Raw genomic sequence first — 25,897 nt, forward strand, 5'->3', positions numbered from 1 at the left:
AAAACACACACTCTCTCTCTAACATACGCACGCGCGCACGCATATGCTTTGCTGAAGCTGCTGGTGAAATATTCAGAGTTGCACTCACTAAAGGCAGCTCATCTGCCTCAAGACATTTACACCTCATTTTGCCAATTTAGTGTAGCATTCCTCCTCCAGCCCTTCTCTCTCTCTCTTTCCATCTCTCTCTCTCACTCTAACACACACAAAACGAAAAGTATAGCTAGTTAATTCTCGCCCGAGTCTGCTTCTTCTGTGCTAAATCCACTCAATAGTTCTCTACAGTTGCAGGCTTTCCAAAGATAATCACTAAGCTAAAATATTGTACATAGGCTACACACCCTCTCCAACACATGCACATTTCCATTTAAGTGTAACAGTGATGGGCAAGACAGCACAAAAGTTACTTCTTTTATTTGGTTAAAACAAGCAGTGCTGAAATACCTGAACTTCCTGTTCACATTAGATTTAACCACTGAAAGGTAACACTTACCTCTTATCTCCCTAATCTCTCAACCGTTCAGTTAATGAACAGTTGTTACTGCATAAACAATAATTAAAAATAATGTAATTTGATAAAAACAAAAACAAGCTAACCTTTTAAACAACACTAATCTATACTATAACCCACCATGCTCACCAATTTATGCTAACTTCATAAAAAAAGGAATTTAGTCCTTGTTTGTTTTACTAATCGGTGACTGATGACATGTCAATTAACCAAATAAATACACATTTTAAACATGCTAAACTAATTAAATCAAATTATTACTTTTAGCCAGGATTATAAATGAACACCACAGGTGTGGGCTTTTATTTTAACTGGCACACTAAGCTAAGCTAAGTTTGCTGCTTAGTTAGCTAAGCAAGCTAACTTAGCTTAGCTTAGTGTGCTTAGCTAAGCAGCTAACTAAATTTATAGACAAGAATACGGTATTTTCTTAAATATAAGTCCCTCCGGAGTTTAAGTTGCACTAAGCCAAAAATACATAATTATGTAGAAAAAAAATATGCAAGTCACACTGGAGTATAAGTCACATTTTTTGCAGGTAATTTATTTTACAAACTACAACTTATCTAACATGTAGAGAACTGATGTTCACAAGTTAAAAATGGACCCGTTTGAAGGAAAACCTGCTGGTATTAAAGAATGTAAATGATCTGTATCTCTGAAGTCTGCAGCACTGATTACTGTCAACATGATGACTAATCAAGTAGCTCTTCAGCCTTTAAAAATGTTAAAATATTCATTACTTTGAAAAGGCTTACTCTGCCTGACCAAGGATATAAAACTTAAAGATATCCAGATAAGATTGATCAATTTAGAGAAAAGCAGGAAAACATTGCAAACGACAAACCAGAACAAGGATAAAAGTCTTTTTCTGCAATAATGACTGACACTGTAATAAAAGTAAGACTTATCCATTTCAGGCGGACAAATGAACGTGCTGGGACGATCAGCAGTCAGTCTGCACTGCAGATCAGTCAGACTGAACTACCCATCAGCCCCTGCAGCAGCACGCTGACTCTCCATGTGTTTATTTATTAGTTTTCAGGGATCGCTCCACTGGCTGCTTGGCCACCTGCAACATCACATAAGGAGCTGGCGGGGGACGGCACAAGTAGACGCCTTGATAGAGGACACAAGGAGGAGTCTTCAGAGGATAGGTAGGGATTTTACCTGTCGCACACATATCAGGTTGTCAGGGAAGTATGTAGCCTCACTGCATGACCTCAGGCTGCATGCAAAGCGGAATGCAAACACTGTTGAAAGAGGTGTGTGTTTGTGTGTCCATTCATACCTACGTGCCCAAACATGTCCCTACTCTCAAAGAAAAGACTCAGCTCCCCCCCCACCCTACCCCTGCTACCATGACAACGGTGACAGTCATCACTGAGGGAACAATTTAAGTGGTATTTAAGTTTCCAGTGTACGTTCAAGGTGTGTCATCAGCCCATTTATCTCTTAGTTGTCATGTGTTGACAATCTGCTATTTACCTCAGTTCTTTTGTTTTTTTGTTGTTTTTTTTTTTTCATTTCAGGATTGGAGTTGTCAACAGGGAACAACAAACAAACAACAGGAATACACAAACCAATCACAGAGTGGACTGAAACTCCCAAATCTCATTAGCAAACCTCTAAATTGGCAGTTGTGGATTAAAAATAGATCCAGTTTCAGCACCCACTCAACCTCTTTTGGGTACTTTTGAATTTCAGACTGGTTTTCCGAGTTTTGAGAAAAATTAAAGGGTCAATTCATAAAAGCAATTTGAAACAAAACTAATAAACAAGCAGAGAAATCTTATTTGAAGACATTGTTGGTAAACAAGTTTGTCTAAATACTTGGAGAAATATTAAAAAGAATTTCATTAGTGTTTGTGTGTTTTATCATATCACTGCACAGGAGTTTTAATTTGTCCTGTTTTAAACAAATAAGACAGACAGATGTGGCTTTTATTCAAAGAAAAATAAATTTGTCGATTATGTGAGCAAAACATTTTTCTACTCATGATTACTGTTCTCCTTAATTTAGGTGGTTAATTTTCAAAACATGAGTGAAGATTGTCCCCTTAAAAAAATGAAAGAAAAGGTATGTTTCTTAATATTTCTCTGTAAATTTTAATATACTTTTGAACAGGGATGTGCACAACTAATCAGTTAGTCAAGTAGAGACACCAGGTGCACATAGCTCTCAACTTTTTTTTAAAGTTAACTAATTTTAGTTTGGGACTCGGGGAGACTTAGGCTGAGAACATTCAAACTTCAAGTTATATTTATGTGATGTACCAGTGAGCTGTCCAGGGTGTACCCTGCCTCTCACCCAACGATACCTGGGATAGGCTCCAGATTTCTGAATCCCTGAGTTTGATTGAGCGGTTAAGAAAGTGGACGGATGGATGGATGGATGGGTGGGTGGTTGTTTGTATCATGGCTATACCACATATTTTACTTTTATTTTGAGCGTCATTTCAGCACATGTTGCCACATGTAAGTAACCAGTTTGACGGGGTGATTGGTTTGTTTAAACCCTAATCAGATTCAGCATTTATCTGGTGTGTATAAACAGCTACACTCACAGCACAGCTAAACGGCAATGCAAACTCATGTTTCACTAAGCTAAGATGAGGAGCTAATATTTTGATGCGGTTTTTGCTAGATTTTGCAACTATAGCAGAAGCCAGGCTGTATATTTAACTCAACAGGACAACAAAGTCAGATGCAAACTATGCCAAATGAAGCCAGCTTACTAAGAACTCATTTAATGAAAATGTGCTTCAGAGTTTTTAGGAACAAAAATACAGATTAGTTTTGTTGCAACTAAGTGCTTGAGTGATAGCAAATAGTAAGAAGAAACACCTGCACAGGGATAAGTTTCAAATTATATATGCAAAATCATTGCTAGCCAGATGAAGAATAAGTACAATAAGGTATCTACGGGAGCTACAACAAAAGCATGTACAGGTCTCATGACAGAGTTGCTTCTCACTGCCAGTATGTTGTTGGTGACTGAAAGATGTCAGGTTCTGTACTAGTCTCACAGCATCGATAAGAGGTATACTGCTGAGAGCATTGCCGCTAGCTTGAGGGCTGTTGTTGATGGGTAGGATGTGCAGGAGGTAAAGTTAGTATGTGTATGCACACATGCAAAAGACATGACACCTGCAAATGCAGGATTGGTGGTTAAATGGAGAATCTGTGGGCTGTTTTGCATGTTAAAGTCACCTCACCATCAACGCACAACGAAGAAGATGGATACACAGACAAATGGATGGATGAGTTCATCCATCTCCTGCATCATTTAAATGAAAAATTTGGCCCATTTTTGGTCCATCACTTGACCCAGAAAACAGAGCAATACCAATGGAAACCACAGGGGCAGTGTAGAGCAAGATAGACAAAATGCGACCAGCAAAAGCAGCAAATATAGGGAGAAGAAGAGGAAGAAGAAAAGAACAAATGAAAAGATTTGGTGGGTCGCTATATAGCAGAAGCTTTTAAAAAAAAATACTGTATGGTGTGTCAGGAATGTTGAGCTGCTGCAAACAAATTCGTAGCAGTGCATTAACACGACCAACCAGAGTCCGAAACTGAAGTCAGAACCGGGAAGTGAACTCTGAACTCAACACTGTCCCTCGTGGATAAATTGACATAACCATGGCAACATAAAGATCATAGAAGAATGAGGTTGGCAACTTTTTAAACATATATGTGTATTTATGTACATAAGGGAGCATAAATGGGGTCTATAAACTGTTCCTGTAGCCACCTGGTTTCTCTCTCTTCACCACAGCGATGATAACACTGCAACTAATTGACTTTTATTGTTGACTTTAATTGGCCTGACAAGTCTACTTAGATTAAACATATGTACATGTATATGTGTGTGTTCATGTGTGTTTTTCACAGCTAAACCATGATATAACAATGCTGTTAGCAGAGAGAAGACAGCTTGGCTCCAGTAATCTTCCGCAGAAGTCCATCCGTTGTTCCATGGCAAATCATTATTGATCATTTCACATATTGATGATGCAGTTTGTTGCCAGTTTTCAGTTGTCAGTGTGTATCAGAGCGAATAAACCGCCTGCTGATTTTTCTGTGGAAAAGAACATTAAGAATCGTTTGGATTCTGACAGAACACGAACGCTGCTGTCCGACAGACACAGAGCAGATTTGTTATTTTCTGGTTTCTGAGTTTTTGAACCAGCTTTAACAGGATTCACACAAACGTTAAGGGAAACCCCCCCCCCCACTACGCAGACAAAAGAAAGAAGAAAGAGAAAAAAATAAAAGTCGCAGATGTGGAGTTCTGTGTTAACATATGACCTCAATCCTCTAATTTAAACTCCAGAGATTAGGACCACTAATCCAGGAAAAGTAGACTGAGAGAAAGGCACAGTACGGATTTGTCATGTATTAGTTATGTATATTTGTCCTTTTTATTAAAATATATAGCTTTTGGAAGAGAAATCTCTCATTTCTACCAGTAAACCAGATTGAAATGAAATTAAAATAAAGAGGAGATAAAAAATGGAGGATGAGAAGCTAAGGTCATCCAGAGGATTAGTTCGAGAGAAACAGCTGTTCACTGAACACGCACTAACACACACACTAACACACACACACAGAGACACACACACACTGAGAGCACGTTAAAGGGTTGCATTTGAGAACGCCGCTGAAGCCTCATTCAAGGCTTCACTCACAATCTGAACTACAAGCTAAACTCACTGATCCAACACATGAAGTATTCATGGAAAATAAAACATCTTGAATATTTTAAGCCTTTGCAAAGGAGTGCATCAGTGTGGAGCATGTGCAGCACAAAGCAAACACTCGTTATGCTCATCCTTCTGGTAAAAGCTGGTGTCAGGAATGATTTAGCTGGTCTGGATTCAAGTGGTGGCGAATCGATGCATTGACATACTCTTTCATCAAACTGAAACACCAAAACAGCTCCGTGAAGCTGATCGACGGAGTTTTATCCTGGACAAGGATGTTGCTGTTATTGTGTGTTTTCTTCACTGAGCAATGAAGTAGTTTGTGAATATGTATTATTTAATTCTGTATTTCTTTTTTCATGTATATTTAGTCAGAAAATGATGATGGCACCTCTAAATAAAGTCTGCCATCTTTTCACAAAAATATTTATGAAATACTTTTTTGTTTTCTCTGAAAATAGTTAGATTTTCCTGACACTAATAGGTTTAGGCATTCAAATAACCTGGTTTGGTTTGGTAAAATATATAAAATTACTCTGTTTAAAATGGATTTTAATGGGACTGAGAGCCACATTTTTGTCTACAACTTATCAGTTTCAATCTTCACGTCAAAAGTTACACTCAATAAAGCCGCATAAATATGAGAAAATATGAGTTGTGTACACTCTTGCAGCCTGGAGTGCAGCTCCCACACCTAACGCTGTGTTCTCCTCAACACTAACCAGAGCTTGAGATAATAAATAGCAAGCTGCAAAGACATGACATGACATGAAATGCAAACACCTGACTTCAGCATGTATGTGGACTTTCTGACTAGTGTGATAAGAGCTTTATTTTCACATCCAACATGTGCTATTAATGTCTACTGTCCAGTCAAAAAACCAAGTTATGACAGCAAAACAACTCAAGAAATACTCAATTTCCCATCCATCCTAATGAATGCCTACAACTGAATGTATTTTGTTTTACAGCTGTGGGTAAATAGTAAAATATTGGCTCTTTTGAGACTTTTAGAGCTTACAGAAGCAGAAACTTTTTTTTGTGTTCATGAGAAGCCAAGTCATGAGTTTCCCAAAGCCAACCACCAGATATTTAATATTTAAACCAATGTAAAGCAAATTTAATATTTAATTCTTAATTAAGTGTTAAAAATACAGGGTTTAGAAAGTAAAAGGAACTTCTTCGCATTAAGTTTTTTTGCCTTCTGATAATGTTCATTCACTATTTTAAATTCTTTTTACATGGAAAAGAAATCCTGATCCACACATTTCTGTTTTTATTTGTACATTTTCAGGAAAGCGGTTGCAGAAAATGTGAAAAAACAAGAAAAAATCATTAGATTTCAGAATAAAAACCATAGTGAGAGAAGACAAGTCTACAAACCATATGACTAATGTGACTGTTTAACACCAAACTGGCTGTTTTCGGTCACGTTCTGACCACAGACAAATGTGACTCAAATCTGATGTTTTTGCCATTAAGTGGCTCAGGTGAGATTCTTTCACCACAGCGTGAACAGGCCAAATCACATGTACTCTGATCTTTTCACTTCTGATATGGGTAACTTTTGTATTCGGTTTTTAATCTGACTTTTTGGGGGACAAGTGACCCATCTCAGATTTTATGTAATTATGACTTACCACGGAACAAACATGGGAGACAGTGTAGTGGAGTGTACAGAGGAGGGACAATGAGATTTTAGAATCAAGACGTATTTATAAGCACAATCAATCCATGCACACTGACTTCAAGGCCTTCATATTTAGACTGTGTGTAACTCGTTATTGGGCTTCTGTGCATGCGGGTCACTTCAGCGCCATCAGTAACTCAGAATAACACTGGAGGTGTAAACAGCTTCACAAAAATCTGAATTGATCACTAATACTTGTAATGTGAATGTAGCCTTTATGCCTTAAAGATGTACCACAGAACTTTTGCGGTTTTTCCAGCAAACCCCCCCCCCCATCATCACTGTATTCCTCATCCCTGTTGCGTCGTACCTCTACAAAAAGCTCTGTTTGGAGAATTGCCATAAATTGCCAGCTTGTGATTTGAAACTAAGCTGTAAACTCACAGTGTTTGGTCAACTTTGAGAAGCTTCTGGGCACCAACAACTCCAGAGATGCTGACCAGCTGATGTCATATCTTTCAGGTAATGAAACATGAAAAACTTTATGTAATTAAATGTTTTGAGTCATTCACAACAATGAGATGAAACTAAATGAGGGAAACTGGCGATCTCTCTACATGCTGACTGGGTGCAAAATGCAACCTGGAAGAAGAAGGAGAAGAAGAGGAGAAAGTAAGCGAGACCATGAGGAATGTGCGGGAGATAAAGGCAGAGAGAGAGAGGTGATGAATGAGGGAGATAAAGAGGGGGAAGGAGAGAGGAGACGAGTGTTTCCCAACTGAACAGACACTTCTGATGATACGGAGCGAAAACGCAGAGTAAAAAGACGACAACATCTCCTTCCCTTTCTCCTTCTCTCTTATCTCATCTCCACAGTCTGAGTGGAGGAAGGAGAGCCGATTCAAGGTGAAGTACGAGGAGGACATGTTAAATAAAAAACTGAAAAAGTAGAGGAAAAGAAGACAGAAAGAAAAGAAAGGGAAAGAGGTGGATGAAACTAAAGAAAGGGATGAAAAAGTAAGGAAAGAGAAAAAGTGAACATGGAAATGATGATAAAGGCAATGAAAATGGAAGGGAAGATAAAGGAGATAGGAGGAAGGGAAAGAGAAGGAGGGAAGGGAAGAAAAATAGAAGTGGAAGCAGGTAGAAAAAGGTTCAAACAGGAAGAGAAGAAAATGGTTGAAGAATTGAAGGACAAAAGGAGTGAAGAAAAAGACAGAAAAAAATGGAAGACTAAGGAGAAGTCAAGACGGATGTGTGGAAAGAGGGAAGGAGAATGAAAGAAGCAAAAAATGGACGAGATTAAAGAGTCAAACATGGAAAAGAAAAGAGGACCAGAAAATAAGAATAAAGGAAGACAAAGAGGAAATAATGGACTTACAAAAAAGATTATGAAGCAGATAAAACAAAATGGAAAGAGTGAAAAAGGAGGATTAGGGAAAAGAAAAGGGAAATATGAAAGGAAAATTAATTAAAATAAGAAAGAAGAGCAAAGATGGAGAGAAAGTGTTAAAGAAAAATACATGAATGATGATAATTAAGGAAAGGAATGGAGGGAAGGGAAGGAGTAGATGATAAAAGAATACAGTAGGAAAAGATGAAGGGTGGTACAGAAGAGGAAGGATAAAACAGGAACCAGAAATATGAAAGAAAAAGGAGGAATGGCAGTAAGAAAGAGGGAAGAACAATGAAAAATAAAAGTGAAAACCAGGAATTTCAAAGAAACTAATGAACGATAAAAAAGGGTTGAAAAGAGAAATAGAATAATGCAGGGAGAGGAAAAGAAAATCTGATAGAAGAAAATGCAAAACAGACGCATGGATCAAAATGGAAGGAAGAAGAATGGAAGAAAGGGAAAGGAATTGGGTAGAAGATAAATAAATGAGTGGAAGACAAGAAAGAAAAGTAAATATGAAACTGGAGACAAGAACTGAATGGAAGAAAATGAATGAAGACATGGACGGAATGAACAATAGAAAGCAGCAGATAGGAAAAGGATAAAATAGACAAAAAGAGAGGAAAAAAAGTAAGAATTACCTGAAATGTTTTTTTAAGAAAAACAAAGAGAAATCCATGAGGAAAAGCAAAAAAGAAGGGTGGATGATGGATGGAACCAGAGGAAGGGAAGAAGACAGACAGAGGGAGGATAAAGAAGTGTGCTGCCAAAAAAAGATGGAGAAAGGAAGCTTCTTTTGCTCCATAAAACCTTCCTGAGCTCAGCCAAGCGCTGCGTCATTTTCTGCCTCAACGCCAAAGATACTAACACACACACACACACACACACACACACACACACACACACACACACACAGCTCGATGCCCTCTGCCCCTGTCACGCTCTGTCCTGCAGGGTCTGGGGATTTTATGACTGGCTGAGGTGTGTGTATTTCTTTTGTATATATATATATATATATATATATATATATACACGTGTGTGTGTGTGTGTGTGTGTGTGTGTGTGTGTGTGTGTGTGTGTGTGTGTGTGTGTATGTGTGTGTTGGTGAGGCAGACATGTATGAAGTAGCAGCAGTAAGGTAAAAAAAATAAGTCTTTACGGTTGATCTCTGCAGAGTGTAAAATCCTGCAGAGGAGGAAGATGATGGTGAGGATTATACAGCACACAGATGAGGATGATGAAGCCAACGGGTTGTGATGAGTCAAAATGAGAGAAATTAATCTTTTTCAGTCCTGGAAATACAAACATTTCCCCCTTGTTAGCCTAAATTTTGTTCAAAGTGGGACTTTAGATGCTTTGCTGTGTATCCTGAAATTTGAAAACATTATTTTTTCTTGATTTTCGTCTCTGTCAGTACGGATGTGATGATTTTCTCATCAGACTGTGTTTATGTCCTGCTGTGAGTCTGGGATGCGATCACATGACTGATTCTGCTTCCAGAAAGGGAAAAAAAAACAAAGATGTGAAGAAATATTCCCACCAAATTTAGTAGAAAGAAATTCTTGAAGGCCTCAAACATCACAACAGACTCCTTTACTCACTATCTACTTAAACATTTACTCAATATTTGCTTTTGGATAGAACAGGAGCGGTGATGTGAGATGCACCTTTAAGAGCAAGGAGTCAGTGTGCTGCTGCTGAAGCTGCTGCGAACTCTCGCTGATTCTGCTTCTTCTTGTTTTGTCTGGTTGGGCTCAGAGACTTCTTCCTGACAGGGACCTGCAGAGAGCTGCAGGAAGTAAACTCCAAGCAGGAAGTTTCTGAACAAATGAAGGCAGCCGCACAAGAGACCACAACTTCCAATAAATGATCAATTACTGTGCAAAAGAAAACAAGAAGAGGAAACTGAGAGCTGCGGGTGATTATGTTCCTCTTCCTGATTGATTGAGTCATGTTTGTTTCTCTCTCTCCGGTAGTTGTCACTTCCCTCGCCGTCACCTGTCAGTCAGGAAGTAGACGGAGGCGGTTGCCACGGCAACTGCCAGTGACTGTACACTTGGCAGAAGGTCCTCGAATGCACTCCATCTCTGTGACTCTCTGGAGACTCGCTGCTGACAGTCCTGACTGTCACTTAGCATCTGCTGCAAATTACTGCACTCTGTTCCAGAAGATACTCTACTACTGCTAATACTAACATACTGCTAATACTAATACACTGCTAACATTACCATACTGCTAATATTAATGTACTGCTAATACTAATATACTGCTAATACTAATACACTGCTAACATTACCATACTGCTAATATTAATGTACTGCTAATACTAATATACTGCTGATACTAATACGCTGCTAACATTACCATACTGCTAATATTAATGTACTGCTAATACTAATACACTGCTAAAATTAATATACTGCTAATGATAATATATAGTTAATACTAATCTACAGCTAATAATCAGTTGACACTAAGATACTGCTAATACTAATATACTGCTAACATGAATATACTGCTAGCACTAATATACTGCTAATGCTAAAATACAGCTAATACTGATATACTGCTCATAAAGATGTTCAGCTAACACTAATATACTGCTAACACTAACATATTGATAACACGGATATACTGTTAATGCTAATATAGTGCTAACACTCATACACTGCTAACACTAACAGACTGCTAACACAGATATACTGTTGATGCTAATATACTGCTAGCACTAATACACTGCTAATACTAATATACTGCTAATGCTACAATACGGCTAATACTGATATACTGCTAATAATGATGTTCCGCTAATACTGATATACACTGTGAGTTCCTCCCAGATGATGCAGTTAAGACACAAGGGAGAAAGCTTTGTTTGCTCTTTTTGGTGGTAATTCACTAAAACTGAGAACTAACCAGATTCACTTCTTGTTCAAGCTCAGACTGTTTCAGTTTCTATTACTGTGAATGTTGAACTGAGCCTCCTAAAAAGCTCACTCTACTTTCAGAACCAGACCATCTGAATGAAGTGAATGAACTGATTGTCATCAACTGAGCATCATGTTGGAGCCATGAAATACCAGAAGAGTCACAAAGAACCAGATGGATGGACTTTGTTTCAGAAAGAAGTCTGCAGCTTTATGTTGGGTAACACTCCATCTTGTGTCTGAGCATGAGGACTGAGGAATGGCCTGCCTCTCAGATGACCTAAATCCTCAATTAACTTAAATCCTGCTGAGAACTTGTCGTCTTATACCGCAGTTTTTGCAGGGCTTTTTGGTTGTTACTTCTTAAAAAGTGATCATAAACAGCTTAAATTCTTTTTTTTATTTTTTTATTTTATTTTATTTATTTTTTTTTATAAATGTAATACAGGAAATGAAAATTAAAAATAGAAATAAAGAAAAGAAACTCCATGAAAAAAAAATGCAGTGGGAGTAGATTTGTCTGTGTTGTAAACCAGCCTGGACACAATCTCACGTTTCCTCCAGTCAGGTGAGAGGCGTGGAAACAAAAGGCGATAAAGAGAGTATCTGGTTTGCAGAAAAAGCAGCAGATAAACATGTGCTGTTGGCTTCTTATTGAGGTGCAGTGGGATAAAAACAAACCATGAACATCAGCAGTCTCAGTTGACTTCCTACCCTTCAGATAAATCACCTCGCAGCACTGGTTGAATAACTAAGTCAACAACTGTAACAACTTGTGTTGCACACAAGAAATGACATGTTAAGATTTCAGTGAAATGTTACTCTTCAGTTTTGGATTATTTCTTTAAGGATTCAGATTTTTCTTTGTTGAATTTCTCTCAGAGGATTGATAAAATATTTTTCTGTACTTTAATTTCATTAATTCCTTTTAATATTAATCATTCCTGTAATTTAGTGTTAGTACTTTATCACAGTGGTGTTTTAAATAAAAGACGTTTGCATTGACAATCATCAGAATGACAAGTTGGTACTTTAAAAACAAGCCCCAATAAACATGAGCAGTCTGAAATTTGGAGGCTGAAACTTAATTTCAGTTTGTTTTGTCATCAATACAAAATATTCATGACAAATAACTATTATTAATAGTCCGATGAGGGGTCGGGAAGCTGGAGCCTATCCCAGCAGTCTTTGGGTGAAAGGCAGCTCACCAGTCTATCGCAGAGCCGCTTGTATTTTTATTTATTCATTTTATTGCCTTTAATATGGTTTTTCAATCTAGATTTTCTTTTCATCAATTCAATTTTCTAGTTCAGGGGTGCGGGGTGCTAAAACGAGAAGCAGGACACACCCTGGACAGGTTAACAGGCTTGTTATTGCACTTACAGGTCATTTATTCTAGTTCATATATATATATATATATATATATATATATATATATATATATATATATATATATTTGTTTAGGCTATTTATTTAGTTTCAGTCATTTATTTATTATATTTTCAATGTATTGATTTAACTATCTATTTGTTTGGTTGAAATTTGTTTGGAAAACCTGATCAGGTATTTCTTTTTATGAATAAAAGATATAAAACCTGAGAATTTGTTCCCCATCCAAACTAATTCTGATGCGTATTTAATGCAGTTGATGATGCACCACACACCCTCAGCTCAATACTCAGACTTGCAGCTGAACATGGACACCTCTGTTTTTCTGCTAATCTGTGTAAAAATAAAAACATCATAATAAAGAGGTTTCGGTTTGTTTTGTTTTCCGTCAGTGCAAATCAGAATCTGTTCGCATCATTGGTTCTGTTTCCTAAATCCGACACAACGTGATCCGACGCCGTCGGGTTAAGGCTCACTGACGTCCGATCGCCCATCTGATCACAGCTTGTCACATCGTCTCTGTGCACGTGTGTGTGTGTGTGTGTGTGTGTATTTTCCTGCAGACCGACAAGTTCAGCAGCCCAGTGTACAGAACAGCTGTACAGCATCTGACCTTTGACCCTGCCTTCAGGTGAATGCGTGTGTGTGTGTGTGTCGTGTGGAGTAGCAACCTGCTGCTCTCCCAATTTACACCACCTGCTACCATCCCTGCTACACACACACAACGCCAACATGCATGCTGATATGCTGATTTGTGAAGTGAGTGTGAGCTGTATTTGCCCTCCTCCTCTTCATCTTCTCGTCCTCTTCATCACTCAGTGAACCCTCACCGCCCCTCGCTCCATGCATTTACTGTCGCCTGTTTTGTTCTTCTGAGTGAGAGTGTGTGTGAAGCCCCGGGCAGGTTTCCGTTCCACTTCACTTGTGCAGTTGAAGCAGGTGGTAAGACAACACACACACACACAGACATAAATACACACTGAACACACACTAGCAAAATTATGTAGCTAAACATAAAAGCAAAATGCTCACAAACACTCACTCACACACTCCTCCTCGCTGGTCTTTGCACAGACTCGTCTCGGTGGCTCAAACACAATCACATCCCCGAGGGGTAGATACACACAGATGGACGGACGGACGGAAAGGCTGAAAAGGAGCTCAGGCTGCATCTGGAGATTATTTTCTTTCTGAGAACATGTAGGTTCTGGTTCTGAGGCGAAAAGCTGGTTCTTTTGGACGCGGTCCACGTTGCATCAGTGGCCGCAGTTAAATGGGTTAGTGTGAATCACAGCTCGGAGGATTTTTAAGCCTGTAAAATGAATGACATCTATTCTTAGAGTATGTTGTTGGATTAGGAAATAAGCCTTGGACTGAAAATGACAATAGCTGAGTGGTTACACAATTATTTTGTATTATCCCGCATAATTTATTTAATTTTAGTCAGGGTTTAAATTTAGCTTTGTGAGTTTTATTAGGGTGTGTGAGTGGTTTGTTTGTCTGCCGGATGACAGAAACGCCACAAAGCAACAGTTTTATGCAACCTGTGGTCGACCTGGAGCGCCTTAAAGGAACAACCTGTTACAAAATCAGACTTGGAGATCCTGCAGCCTCTGGGTTCGGAGTCAGTGCCAAAGGACACGTCTTCTTCATGCCACCACAAACAGACACGAATGGAAGCAGCAGAAATCAGGATTTGGTTCTGTTAGAGGTCAGCGTTGCTTTTGATACAGTCGGTCATAGCATCCCATTAGACCCACTGGAAAACTGGCCGTCCAGTTCTCAATTGGCTTGAATTTTACTTGAAATGCAGGATAAATTTTGTGTCAGATGGTAACCATATATCTACTCAAACAAAGATGCAAGGCTCCTCCTTGTGTCCAGCATTTACAGCTCAGATCATGAAAGCAAACAAAATATCTGATTATAATTATGCTGACAATGCTCAGCTCCAGATTATCATCCCCTCTCCAACTGAAAGGTCAGTGGTTCAATTTCAGGCTCCCCTTGACTACATTCAAGTGTCCTTGAGCAAGACACTGAACCCCCAATGTGCCTATCAGGGTATGAGTGTGTGTGCGAATGGGTGTCGGTAACATGGAGTGTAAAGTTTTTCGAATGGTTGAAAAGACTGGAAAAGTGCTGTATAAATGCATGTCCATTTACCAGTTACTACAGGAAAGCCTCAAGACCAAACATAGAAGTAGCACAGGTCAGAGATTAGTTAATAGCCTTAAAGACAAACACAACTTTAAATTAGAACAGGTTTCCTTCCTGCAGCTGCTCCGTTGCCATCACACAATCTAAACCTGTGAATCACAAATCTCTGCTTTTCTTGACTCACGTTGTTTTTAAAAGGGAGAGAAAATTATGTGTGATTTGTCAGGGAGGTGAAAAGTTTCAAACTGATGGTACATTAACAATAACAACAAGGAACTCCAACGTCTCCATCAGTCAAACTGACATTTCTGGGGTTTGTTCGTGATCTCTGCCACTGCTGTGACTCCCGTCTCCATGGAGCTCAAACGCTAAGCTGCACAAACAGCTTTGTTCCTCCTGCTCTCATTAAAGTGGAAGATGGACCCCCTGCAGCACCTGTCCTCCTTCAGAGTCTTCCAGAGACACCTGAGAGTCAGCCGGTTGAGTGAGCACGCTCAGTGCAGTGGGAAAGCTTTAAGGCAACAACTTTAGTTCCAGAAATGTGTTTACTTACTGTTTTTCATGCTTAAGCAGTTTAATACGTTGGTCTGCGAAGATCACATTGTGTTGAGTGACTGCCGTGTTTAGGAATTTGTGTGAGTGTGTGTTTGTGTTACAAAGGCCCCTTTGTGGCCACATTCCCTCCTCCATCGCCGCTGTAGACCCACACACCCACACATATCTCCATCTCCCCATCATACCTGTTCTAACCTGTGAACACACAACATTCCTGCATTCAAACGTCTAAGATGTTGCTTCTTTTAATAAAGTTGTGATCCTGTTAATCATTTTAATCATTGCTTTCCACTCTTATAAGATTTTTATCATCAGTCGATGTTTCTGTTGTACAGCCTTGGGTACTGACAATGTCTTTGTTTATGAGAGCATAAATAAACAGTTTAGACAATATTTTTGTGAAAAAGGTGCAAAATATGAGAAAAAAAAAACTCAATTTTGCAAATAAAAAACGGTTTGAAAACTGAATGTAGTAAGTGGTACCACGGGGTGTCGCTGGCCTTCGGGGCAGGTCCTCTATAAATAGGGAAGTGGCTGTCTGCCAGGTTATGCCAGCTTCCTGTTTGGTAGCCAGGGGCATCAGTGGCCACGTCGACTTTTAGGGGCAGTGATGGACCTCAGCAGTAATCTGGTAAATATAGGTTTTAGTGTGTTACATTTTCTATTGCGTGGACATGCTTTGTATGATAGGGCTGGGCTCTGGCAGACTGCTGGATGAAGGAAACGGGGTGTGGGAATTCGAGGGTGCAGGTACGCTGTGCTTTTATGGTTTTTTAAAGGAAGTAAAATTAAAATGTTTTTGTTTTATAGTAATTTTATTTTGTTCTGTCTACAGTGTGATGCGCAGCTACCTGCTGTCCTTTTGTTTGATTTAGTTTTTGTTTTGTTTTAAGTTAGTCCGCTCCAGCTGTGTGTTCCGGCCACAATTCGTGGTGATTGTAAGAGCGGACTAACTATTTTTCTTTTATGTCTGTTCTGTGTTTTTCTTAGTCACTCCCCTTAAAATTTTTTAATCTCCGGGGTGCTCAGCACTGGTTAGTCCGATCCCGACCTTTGATGCATGATACTTAAGTGACTGTTGATATGTAGTGGGTTGCCGTGCAAATCAGAATGTCTCCAGTGTGTTAATTTTGCCGTGTACTTAGCGGGGGATCCGCCTCGGGGTGTGTATTGCTGGACGGGCAAACTAATGCTGAGCCAGACAGACTGAAGTAATATATGGAGTGTTTATACAAATAAATGATTAAATGCTATTTATGGTTCGATTGTTCATTTTAGCGTTTTCCACTTGCTCACTCCTGTTACATAAGGTGGTTTTACAAAAGAAACCTTTAAATATTATGTATTGCCTATTCAAGCCTTCGAAACGTTTGTCTCTATACAGAAGAATGGAGAAAAATGCTGGCTAGCCATCACTACGGTTTGAACTTTGGAGCTGGCCAGTTCAGTGCAAGGCACACAAAAAGACTACATAAAGGCGAAACAGAACCAAGTCTTTGCTGCAAACAGAGTATTTGAGAATAAACCTGCAGGTCTAGTACTGCTTCAGTTCAACCATGAGATTTTTGCAAGCTCCTGTCCTTCCTGTGAACAAAGTTAAACAACCCAAATTCATATTTTCACAGTTTGGAGATTCACACGAGATACCTAAAAAAGAATGCTGAACGGTGTGATGGCATATATCATCATATGTTTTCCAAGAAGATTTAAGCTCCTAGAAAAATACCTGCCAGTTCAGTTCCCCCATGTCTGCTGCTTCAGACAAGCGTCTACAAGGCCAAGCAAATGAAAACAGGGACAATCTTGGGAGTCTAGAACTTTTTGGCGTGTGGATAAGTAAAAGCAGTTGGGATTTAGACCTTTCATGGCAAATCCTGCATTGTTTCTGCTGCTAAAAGAACACATTTGAGTGTTTTTATAGCATTGCTGCTGTGTGCGCTTGGTGTAAACAAACCACTGCTTGCGGCTGTTTCACTCCATCAGATTCTTCACAGGAGTCCAGTCTATGTGGTCTTCATCAGAAAGATGGCTAAGACACCCTGGTGAGTGAAGCTAAAACAACAGCTCAGGTTAAAATGAACTCAGGTGTTGTTTTTTGCTTTCTGCTAAGCAACCGTCATGTTGATGATTAAAACAGCTTAAAGTGGAACTATTATGTGCATTTCAGGCTAATTTATTTTTATTTCTGAGACCAGAAGGGCTGGGATTGATCGAGTTATTGTCACAAATCGCTTTATTTACCTCAGACCGACCCTCTCCGTAGGCTGTCAGATCAGCCTGCGGGCAAAACGAGTGGATTGAGACTCTTCCGCATTAAGCCCCGCCTCCCGCCACTGCACTACATCGGGAGCGCGCACCGCAACTGCTTTCGCCGTCACTGTAACATCTCATAAACAGAAGGATTAGGCTAATATGAACTCAATAAAAAAACAAAATACAATGTCAACAGATAGCATACAGTCCTACATGTTGGAACCTGAATCAGACCCTGAAAACGAAGTGGAAAACAGCAACCCACAGCAACGAATGCAGCAGGATGTCTCTCTTTGGTAAACTCACCAGCCATCGTTGGAAATAACTTTATCCCACGTTTTCCACCCGCCTGATGTATTTGTACATGCCCTTGTTAACCAGTAGAAGGTAACCAATCACCGAACCTTATCCCCCGGGACGTCACAAGGATTTCCAAATAGAAAAAACTCTAAAACGACGCGTTTTTCGTCGCCATGGAAACCGACTGGAACTGAGTGCTGGAACTCAAACTCAAACATGCATTTAGGTGATAAAAAAAAACAGTGCCGTTCACATGTCTGATGAGGATTCAACACTGTAACACTGTAGAAAGCTCAGAAAACTTAAAATACCATAATAGCACCCCTTTAAAGTTAGCTGCAACCTAGCAGAAGCTAACGGAGAAGCTAAATTAAAGTGATTTACAGACATCTAACCAAGTAATCACTCGTTTTGATCCCACCAAGGGATTTGAAACGTTTTTGATGCCTTTTCAGAACATTCTTGACTTGACTTCATAAGGAAATCTCTGTCATAAAGTAATATCATCTGTCAAAGGTTATTAGGTGCAAGTAATTAGTCGAGGCGTTCAGTGGTTAGATGTAAGCCTTAAAACCGGCTGCAATGAACAAAGCTGAACAGACATGGTTGAGATGGAGATGTTGCTCTGTATATGTGTGATATTTTGCGTGTATGTATGTAATTAATGTAAGTTAAGTATAAAACACAATGCATATAGTAGAAATATTTGTACTTAGGCCTTCCTCTCAGATGCATCTGACTATGACTCTGATTGCTAACTATATCTTAGCAGCGGCTGTGAAATTACTGTAATTTTCAGGGGATGAAAAGTTACTCGCCACCCCGCTGACGGCTGCCATGGCAGTTTCTTTTCCTGACAGAGAGCTGAAACCGCAGAAAGAAACAGGAAGTCCTCTGTCAGTCAAACTGCAGGGACACACGTTTGTGATTAAAATCACCTGTTTTAAAACACTTATCACTTAATGGTCTGTAACTGGAGCTGAGCAAACTGATTAGGAGTGTTTACCATTACATTAACATGTCTGCTGAAATGGAAAACAGATTTTCATTGGTGTCGTGCAGTGTGTGAATTTCTGGGTGTGTCGCTTTACTGGATAATCATAATGACAGCTGACAGGCTGAAAGAGGAGATTTAGGAAAGGGCGCTGATGTGGTTGAAGAGGATAATTTTTGTCTTTTCAGACCACACATCAAAAATAGGGAATTATTTTTAGGCTGTGGACCAGTTGTTACCAGGCGCTTTGGTTTGACAGCTAACCTTCGAATGGACTGAAGGGAGAAGGTGGACAGAACCGGGTTTTTCTTTCATATGGCACCAACTGAAAATAATTTTTTTCTTTGTTGGCACCTTTAGGAGCTTAATATATCCTGCACATCATGTGTAATAAAATGCATTTGACTGTTATGACAAAAATCACGTCAAAACATATTAAAAACAGCTGCTTTCCAATGTAGATCAAGAAGTTGAATTTGAATAAGAGATGTTTGAGTTTGATAAGAAATGTAACAATACTAATAAATTTCCAAGCAGGAGCTAAACTTATAAAGACATATGAAGTCATGTTTTTTTTTTTACCTTTTTATGTTTCCCCTGGTCACTGTAAGGAATTCTACTAGCACTCACTCTTGAAAAGTCTTTTTTTCTTCCTTTATGGTCTTCTCTCGTTTAAAGCATAACTCATCAAAGCTGCTTCCCAGAACATCAAATAGCTCTGAAACCACTCTGTAGAGGGAGAGATGTGGTAATATGTATTTGCAAATTTCATCTCATGTATAAAAGAAATCCAAAGACCATTCAGTACATTCTGTCCAAAGGCTTCCTTGTAAAGTTCCATCTATCCATTTTCTATACCTCTCGGTCCAATTCACGGTCGTGGCGGACTTGAGCCAATCATAGCGATTAGGAGGTGAGAGGCAGGGTACGACCTGGACAGGTCGCCCGTTCTTGTAGGTTAATGTGCTTTCCAAGACTTCTGTCATGTCTCTGCAACTTATGGCTGTTTAGGTTGTTTTTTATGTTAATCACTTAGTTTTAAATAAATTCACATAACAACTGAGACATAAAGACAACTTTATAACGACAAACAACCTTGTTAGACAGGAAATCAAATCCGTTTGTCCTTTTTCAGCGGTGTTTTAAACTCCATCACTAAAACTTTTACAAATTGATTTGTCTTTGCTTTTTTTGTTGATGTTGTTTGTTTGTTTATTTTATGAAATTTATAAGAAAAACAAAACTGCTCTTGTGATCATGATCACTCCTTTTTCTCTGAGTCTATTTTAAAGCCGCATCAAGTGTGAATGTTCGATTTTGATATTGGTTGGTACATAAGTGTCCATAAGAGCCCCACACCCCACCCCACCCCAAACACAAACACACACACACACACACACACACACACACCTTATGATGTTCATTTGCATTATAATATTGTTTTGAATCCAAAACAATCAGTTTAGAAACAGACTTTAAAGATTTTTTTTCTTTATTTTGTGATATTTGTACTGTTCAGTTGACGACATGATTATAAAACTGGGTATTTACGCCACAGCAGACTAAATGTGTCCACATCATCCTTTTGACTCTGCAGTTGCATAACATTTGTGATATCAGAGGGAAATTCTACTTTTATGTCAATTTTAGTTTCGTTTTTATCTAAAAACATTTAAAAATCTTTAGGGTTCATTCCTTTGATCTTTATGAGATAAAAAATCTCTTTCTAAATCTGTAGAATTGCATATGAAGGTCAGATAAGTGCATATTTAAGCCATAGTATGACTCACTAAAATTTAAATTAATTATGAAGCCCAAGTCTTCAAGATCTTCTTCTCATTCTGAGCTACCAGGCAGCTTTGATTTTGTCTCCTGACGAGGCAACGTATCGTGATGCTGATGCTGACTTTTATTATCACCGTGATTCAGTGCCAGTTGAGAAAATATTGTCATTTTGATTTTTCCTAGTATGTTGATTCACTCTAAGATTACTCCCAATTCCGCCTTTCATTTTCACGTCCACTGTTAATGCTGCTGTCTGGTTCTAGCTAGCACCGGCTCCTTCATCAGAGAGCGTGACCTCAGGGACAACCACTCATGTTAGCAAAAAGCAAAACAACGGAGTCAATCATATCGATTGAAATGAGTTATAGAGTGGGACTTGTAGCAGTGATTGCTTGCTGCAGATCAAGCACAGAAAACAATGATCTCTCTGCTGTTAGTGTGATTGAAAACACCTAGAAACAACCTAGAGACACACTCATAATGTGTACCTCACTAAAACCAATGCGTTTTTTTGTGCCAAGAATGAACTAAACAAAAAAGATCCCTGCTATTCTCTTTCCTATTTATTTGTCTGTTTTGACACAGGAAAATAAAACTCCTGCCAAAATATGAAACAATAGATTATGTGAAGAGATTCTTGAACAGGAACATCTTCCTTCAACATCTTATGAGCACCATTGCCTCAAATAACTTGTGGATTGTGTGATTTATAAATCTGAAACATGCCTCAGCATACCTTCTTTTAGCTTGGTTATTGTTTAAGGAAGTTTATGAAAAGTATTGCACCAATTCATAAAAAAAACACCACAAAAAACAAGAGGGTTTCAGAAACAAAGCAGGGTCCCACATGCACTAGTGTGGATCTCAGACAAACTAGTCTTATCATCCAAGATGTTTGTCAGCCCGCCTGCAGACATGAACGCTTGCATGCAACAGATCCTGCATCAAACTGAGCGGAAAAAGAGGGAAAAAAATGCAGATCTGGAAGAAGTGGTGAGAAAACAGGTGGCAGCTTTCTGCTCCTCTCCAAACAGCCGATGGGCACCATGATAGCAGACAACATCCAACACTAGCCAAGACTGCTCTCTACACCATAATGAAGATCTTTCTCATCTCTCATCCACCCTTTTGCACGTTACGGTCATTATTTACCTGAGAGCACATATATATATCTGACTAAAACCGTGAATGTGAGTAATCTGAATACCCGTCGAACTGACACTGAAATCTTTGAGACTCGGAAGTGGAGAACTCTGACTGTTACAGTGCATAAAATCTGTCAGTATGTGGGAGCGCGGAACAAATGCTCAGCTAAGAGCTTATATAAACTGAATGACAAGCAGCGAACACACTTAAACACACATTTAAGCACACACACACACCCCTCATCCAAAGGGCAGAGCTTTCCATAGAAGGAGGGATTGTGTTGGATTGGATGGAAGAAGCAGGAGATGAAGGCAAGGGAGGTCAGTCAGTACTATGAGTCAGCACACACACACACACACACACACACACACACACACACGAACAGGCCGCTGTGTTACCATAGAAACGGCCGAGCTGGTCAGCGTAAAAGCAAGAAGTATGCCAGTGGACTGTTAATGTGGTGTCCAGACAGGGGGAGGAGCAGAGGGCCGTCTTATTAACCTCTGACCTCTTCAATCAAAAACACTAAATATTTGTTCTTGGGTAATATTTGACCTCTGACTGCTCCCCCCCCCTCAGTGAGCACCTGTTCAGCTATGTTTTGATCTCACTCTACTAGAGGCGTGTGCTGCAAGTTCAAAGTCTGAAAGTCTAAAGATTGTGTGTTTGTGGTTTGTGTGCACACAGGCCACATGCCAGCAGGTAGGCAGGTGTGGCTTTAAAGTGACAGACTTGGACACAATGGCTTCAGGTGTTTATGGAGAGAAAACATATTTGGCTGATGTTCAGCCAAGTGTGTGTGTGCCATGTTAAATTAAAAAAAAACCTCTTTATATAGATAAATAAAAGACAGCATTTGGAAAGCTTCATGATGAGCTTTTATATATATATATATATATATATATATATATATATATATATATATATATATATATATATTTTTTTTTTTTTCCATTTCAGACTGACTCACTCAGTGATGCTCTCCAGAGACGCTTTCAACACTTCATTTAGCATATTATCATGCTAGCACTCACTAAAACTCACTGAAAGGTTTTGAGACAATTCACAATACCTGATGACAACTCTTCATGAATGAGAAACTCCGTAAATTTCATCATCTATGCACAAACAAAACTGGATTTTATGTAAGTGTACCCCAAACTATTGGTCAACAATGAATATATGTATTGTTTTTTTTCTATTTTGCATTCTTTGTAATTATTTTGACTTGTCATATATCTAAATTTAACAGTAGAGTGACAGAGAAAAACACATGCGGACTAAATGAATGAAGAATAAATAACCTAATATGGAAGAATATTTGGACTAATGTAACTAATACATAGCAGAAGTCAGCCATGAAGATTTTCTGGTCTTGTTTCTGGCCTTAAGATGCTTTTGTAGGTTGTGAATTTTCACCTGCTAATGTTTGGAGATGCAAGCCAGCTAGGTCTTCTGGATCATGAGGGTTCATCTTCTGATGGAAAGGATCTGCAGAAACTATTGAGAAAATCCTGCTACATAGTTTGTGAGGAGTGAGAACTTTGTTCTTGTCCTCGAGGCCCTAAGAAGAAAATGGTGTCATTTTGTTCTCACAGACGTGTTTGAAGACACTTCAGACACGTCCATGACTTGCTGGCCCAGTACTTTTTTCTTGTGGGGGTCCGAGAAGCTTGGCTGGACATTTGAGGTGGGTGTGGTTAATACACTGTCACATTTTTGCTGATTAAAAGTTAAATGTGTTGTTTTAATAAAACAGTTGATCAAGATTGTGAGAAAGTATGAAAATCTTTTTAACATGTAGCATGTAAACATGCAGACTCAAACACATAAAAACCCATCCTGCCATGGTCAAATTTCTCGTTAAATATGATCCCAGCCCTGCAGCAAACGGAGCTTCTCGAGGAATATGAACAAACCAGACAAAGACATTTTTTCTTGTTCTTGGTGCCTCAAGAGCAAGAACAAAGTTCTCACTTCTGGTGAAGTATGTAACAAGCTTTAATTTGTCATGACTTGTTGGTTATTTGGTTAATTTCTTGTTTTTTTTCAGTTATGGTCCAACAATCAATTATAAATTTAATAATAAAACCTTCTACTTGATTTTTCATTAATTTAAAAATTAAATTAATTAATTAAATTAATTAAATATAAAGAATCTAAATAACAAAACACAAGCTAAAGAGAGAAAATGTTCAATCTCAAAATAAAAAATGTAACTAATCAAATCTGCATGTTCAAGATTTAGTAAAAAAAAACTTGATTTCTTATTCTTGACTTTAAAAAAAATTATTTAAAACTAACAGCAGAATCATCTAAACATGTTATGCCAAACATATTTTCTCTCCATGTGTGAAGGATGGAAGTGAAAATGGAATACTGTACCTCTAACTCCAGTGTTCCCAACACTCTCAGCTCCTGCTTTTTTCCCACCAAACCTCAAGAACCCAGTGAATGGACAGAGAGCGTCACTTTAACGTTTTAGCAACAAGTTTATTGGAATAAAATCTGCTTTAACTGTAGAAAAACATCAGAAAAAAACTGTACAAATATCCCCCCCCCCCCCCAAGTAAAAGAGTACATGACTGAGAATGTGTGTGATGGAGCAGAGTAGATATGAAGCCATGTGGCTTTAAATCTGACTGGAGAGAAGTGTGACGCCTGCGGGCTCAAGTGTTAACAGGCTAAATGTGAACCCAGCAGGAGCACCACCAAGCTGCCAACACCGGCGGGAACTCTGCTAGACCGAGCAAACGGGGAAAGCAGATCCTCTGTGTCAGCCTCATTCATGCTATATACTGGAAGATGATAATGACAATGAGAGCACAGGTGTGTAGGTGTGTGTTTTTGTGTGTGTGTGAGAGAGAGACTCTTTGGTACAGGTTTTTAAATTGTGAACACAAGTCTTTGAAAAGCAGGAAGAACAATGACATGTCGTTAGGCTCACACACAGCACACGATAATGTTGCAACAAAAAGAGCAGGTGAAAAAGCACAGACAGAACAAAATATTTGACACGTCATCCAACATGTATGTACAGTCTGAACATGCTACGACAGCTTCATGTGATTGTCTAGTTTCCTTTGTTTTTGTTTTTTTTTTTTGTTTGTTTTTTTTACAGTGCACGTGACATTTTCCATTTTCATAGCCGCCAAGTCCATCATAGTGAAGCAACGTTAACGGCTGATCTAGCACCAAAGCTTGTCACAATCACACAGTTAATGGCCCCCATCTCACCCTGATCCCCCTCCCTTTCTACCACACTTTTGTACATTAAATAGAATAGAGCAAGGCACTGTGGGTAAAAGAAGGCGAAAGCGGGCGCCTGGAAAATAACCTGCCATTAATCTGTGCAAACAATTTACTTTTTAGCCCCAGTGATTGGGAACATGGCAAAATTAAAAGTCGTATTTCAGCTGAGCTGACAAGAAGTGCAGAGGTTAAGAAATGGTTGTATTTAGTCTTCGTGTACCTTTTCCTTCACAGTGTAGTGGCTTTTTTCAACCTCACACCCCCGCCATCCTTATTCCCTTTCTTTTTCCTTTTTCACTGCTTGGCTCCCTGACTGAGCTGAAATGACCTTAAATTGGTTCGAACTCGATGGAAAACATTCTAAAGTGCTGCTCAGCCAGTGTAGTTCCTGGCCAAAGACAGCCAAGAAACAATTATAAAAAGGGGATACAAAAAACTCAGGAATTCACAGCAACTCTTTGTCACACTTCAACAAGCTGATCCGGCCATAAAGAGCCAGCTTCTCAGAAAAAAAAGAGGGAAAAGAAAATCACAATCATACTTAATGAGGATATCGGCATGAATTTGTCTATGGCCACACAAAGAACTCCAGATGCAATACACTTGTGATAAAAACGAAAAACTGTCAGCCTCCTTCATTCAAACTTTCATGGAAAGACAAAACTAAACAAGTAAAATAAATGAAAAACATAAAAAGCTAAGGGTAGACCCAAATGGGATTTCCAATATCAGCAGTATAGTATATCCATTACTCTTGAATTTGAATTGTTCTTGAAAATAAAACTTCTTATTCGGCGATTTAGAAGATACTCTTCATTAAATACTTACAAAATTAAACATTTAGAGAAATGGCTGAGAATCACAAACGGCAAATGCATCTCAATAATCCA

The 25,897-nt window shown here is 38.9% G+C and overlaps 1 protein-coding gene across 1 annotated transcript in view; it reads right to left on the minus strand.

Moving 5' to 3' along the window:
• The window catches only part of LOC306762869 (protocadherin-1-like), a gene marked incomplete at its 3' end in the record, with an annotated part of 221,951 nt that overhangs the window by 172,059 nt on the left and 23,995 nt on the right, over positions 1-25,897 (minus strand). The window lies entirely within an intron of this gene.

The sequence above is a fragment of the Telmatherina bonti genome (assembly GCF_933228915.1).
Source record: "Telmatherina bonti genome assembly, chromosome: 12".
NCBI lineage: Eukaryota > Metazoa > Chordata > Actinopteri > Atheriniformes > Telmatherinidae > Telmatherina > Telmatherina bonti.